We start from the raw sequence: 4309 nt of genomic DNA on the forward strand, positions 1-4309 counted from the left end.
AATTTCGACATGAGTTTAAACGAAATTGTCAAATAAAGGTTTTGCCTTGAAGCTTGACGCTAATGAAATGTAAATATTTTTCAGAAAGAACATTTTGACGCGTGTAACCTATAAGATACAGTCTGTCTGATGTGCGTTAGTAAATTGTTCCCCTAAATGGAAAATATGCAGATCTTTCATATCCTCTTAATATCCTTGGCACTTATCCTCAGTTGTATTGGTGAATATGATAATATAATATAGTTGTTAATTTTTGTTATATTTTTCATACTGAGCTGTCCACGAATATAAACTGAGAAGATTTAGTTAGAATTTTCTTGTAATTATTATGGTTGTGTTTAAAAAAATATAATTCAAAGAGTGCCCCTATTATTCTGGTAGTATGCAAATGTATTATGATTTAATTTTAGAAAGTTTATTTACACACGTTAAACTTTGAAAAAATAATATTTAATTTTAATTTGATACAAAAATTTGGCGATAGAGTCTGTCTTAAAAATAATCTTTTTTAAAAACTGCTTCATGGGAATCGATTTTTCGCCAAAAAACTGAACACCAAAAACGACTACTTACTTCGATAGAAAATGTAATTATGAAGCTACTATCAAAATTGGTCATCGATCGATGAAACGGTGTACGGTATACGAGACCAATTGCATATAATATTAATATTCTAAATTCTTGTTTGAACCAAATAAAAAAAGTCGATTTTTCAAAATCCTAGAATGGTGTTACCCCATCAACTGGCAGCGAAAATTTGGTGATCAGAAACCCCAAAAAGAAGCGAAAACTTATTTCAAAGCCACGGGATTTACATTAGATTTTCATCCGCCATATTGGATCCGCAACTTTCAATTTTAAAATGTTGAGTTAAAATTCGTAATCATCCATTTAAAAAAATATATATTTTGCGTTCTTTTCAGATAATCGACTATGTTTGATTAGTCACAATCAAATTGAGTATGTAAGAAAGTTGTATTGATGTTAAATGAAGACTTGCAATACTATTACTTACTTTTTTCAATTTATTTCCAAAATTATATAAAAAATATTTAAAGACGTGATCAAACGTTGTCATACATGCATGTAATTGTAACGCAAAGTGCTAAAACCAATTTTAAAACGTCAATTTTCACATAAGAGCAATACCTTCTCATTGCGACTATAATGTAAATATCTTAAATTGTTACTGTAAAAAGTATCCCACGACAAAGGCCTTTTAATGGCTTCAAACTTTCCGCAAAATATTTTCAACAGTAATACATGACATGCGATTGTCTAGTTTCAGAGAAATGGTATCGTATGTTACTTTTTTGCAGATTTGAGTTCCAACTTCGACTGTTTACCTAACGGCGCCCCTATTCCTAGCAATCCTCGTTCCAGAACGTCTTCTTCTCGGGACAGAAATCATTCTCCTGAAAGTTCACTTTCTCCTGCTGAACCTCAACTTCGTGTCAGGTCCAGGTCTCCCCAAGCCGGACGTCGTGTTCCTGCAGAGAATCTGCTTTCTGCTAGTATCACGTATAACCCTATCAAATACCATTCTTTAACCACAGTTGATTCTAAAGAATTCGAATTTCTTAGACTTATTCCCAACACCAATCCGCACCAACGATTCAAAATTCAAAAATACACTTTTCCTCCGAATAAAGTAATTCAAGTAAAAGGACAGAGAAACGTCTTAATTCCCATGCCAACCGCAGAACAGTATGTTTTAATAACACCCACTAGCCACATCAATGCAATATTGGAGGCAAAGAAATATTTTCGTGCAATATATACAAAAATTAATCACGTTGAAAGACGGGTGAAAATAAATATGGTCAGTGGCACGATTGAAGAAATGACCAAAGCCGAATGCGCGGAAGTTCCTACGAGCAATATTCGCCCAATCAAAAAAAATTTTAGTATAGTAAATGTAAAAGACATTTCTCCCAACGAATGATTTAAATTTAGAGGAATGCTAAACTGAAAAGTAATATTGTTTGTGATTCAAAGTAGGATCAAAATTAGAAGTGTGATTCGTATTTATATTAAAAAGTTAATGTGATATGGTTTTCAGTAATAGCCAAATTAAATACATGCACGGCTTTGCTTATAAACACTAAATTAATAATAATAAAACAGAAAAACGATTCAAAATTAGCTAGATTTTCATTTAATTGAATGAATTCTCCCGATAAATTTTACAGTAGAACCTAGCCTATTTTATATGGCGACTGTTTAATAAGAATGGAGTGAAGGTCAACTAAATTATTTTATGGGATATATGGTGAAGTAAAGATTATTCCAGAAAATTGAAGTATGGAGCAAACAACGAAAAATTCAGAGAAGCATGTAACGAAAAAAAAGCACAAAATCATTTCACAGAAAAATTTACAAATTTCATCATAAAAGATTTGCTTGGTTATTAATAAAAGATTTAATTTTGGGAAAAAGCGTTGCCATGTAGCAAACATAACCTCAAAATAATAAATTTGGTCTTTGTGTAAAAGATTAAATTTAGGGCTTTAAGCGTCAAATAAATAAATGTAGAAATTTTATTTTCTTAAATGAGTTCTTTATTAATAATAACTTAATAAATTAGTGATTATTGAAAAGTTATTTAACTCGGAAATAAACTCTTAATTAATAGCTTAACGAATACAATACCCATTCCTTATAATATTCACGCCATACAATAATTGTGTTGGATAATCGTTTTATCGTATGTAAGTATCTTTTTGATTTGTATAATGATCATTATGTCGTGAATTATTACACTCTTTATGGACGTTTTCCTAGTAGCGTACACATGGACAGTTTTTTTCAATTTAATGGAACTATGTCGGTAAAGGTCAGTAACAAAAATTTGGGTGAAGAACCAAGTAGAACCAAACTTCCTGAAATAACTTTATCACTTTAAATCATAATAATCTAACGAAAACAGACAAATGCAGTATCCTACAATGAGAAAAAGGCTTGGTGGTCCGAACAAAAGTTTGGTTCTCTTAAACAAATTTTTCGGTTGCTACAGATGCAACAAAACTGTTTTGTTGAGCCAACCAAATTTTGTTGTTGATTCGTTTTGTTGATCCAACCAAACAATTTGATAGGCATAATAAAATGTTTTGTAGGTTGAAAAAATTGATTTTATTGCAGCAAAAATATTTGTAAACTCAATAAAACTATTTTTCAGTATTTTTATAATACATACTTATCAATACCAAGTACATGCCTTTAATTTCTATCCCGTTGACAGTCTATATATTTATTTATATTTTATATTTTAAGGAAAAAAATAAGAAAATCATTTCGAAAAAAATGCTGAATGCATACTTTTTCAACAAAATCTGTCTAATTCGGCTAATGTCTGCCATTATGGCAGACATTAGACAAATTAAATTTATCAATTCAACAAATTGCGAATATTTTCCAGCACCTATATTAGTTTCTTTGAAGTTTTAAAAGGGTCACTATGGTATACTATTTCTACGATGAATTTCCCTAAAACCTGAAATATTCCATGAATATTGATATGAGTTAAAACGAATTTAGTAATAAAATTTTTTCTTTGAAACCGACTAATAAAATGTAAATATCTCAGAAAGACACTCTGGACACCTGTATTCATAAGATAACGACTGTATGATGTATTTAGTATGTGTTTAATTTAGGCATGCGCTAGAATATTTATTAATTATCTTGAAAGTCAAATTCTTCGTCAATACTTTAGTCAATTTCTTTTCCGAATAGAAGACATGAAAATCGTTCATATCCTCCCATCATCCTTGGCAGTTATCCTTAATTTTATAGGTGAATATAACAGTATGATATATTTAAATTTTTGTATATTTTTTATACTAAGCTGTGCACGAATAAAGATTCGTAAGATTTAGTTAGCATTCTGTTCTTACTAGTTTGTTTGCGTTTAAAAACAAGTGGATTTTCGAAAGTACTCTTATTTGCGGAATTCGTACGAATTTTAGGGTCTATAATCCCACACCAATATGAATAAATAAAAATAAGATTTGTTTTTTATAACAAATAACGAAATAATACCTTTGGTATGAATATCAAGGATATTTGCTATTATTTTATAGACGTATTATTCACACAGGCACTGAGTATCTACCAAACGCCTACGTCTGTCAGCATTCGGAATAGTGTTTACTTCTTTCTGATAAATATGATTGATTATAAAAAACTATTAATTAAGTAAATGAATTGAAAGGGGGAGGGTCGGTAAGGCTGGTTTTTGGCCTAATTTATTTTTGGACCAAAAAATCTGAAAAAATCATGGTAGTATCTTATAAGTATCCCGAGTCGA

This window comes from Belonocnema kinseyi, chromosome 2, assembly GCF_010883055.1.
Source record: "Belonocnema kinseyi isolate 2016_QV_RU_SX_M_011 chromosome 2, B_treatae_v1, whole genome shotgun sequence".
NCBI lineage: Eukaryota > Metazoa > Arthropoda > Insecta > Hymenoptera > Cynipidae > Belonocnema > Belonocnema kinseyi.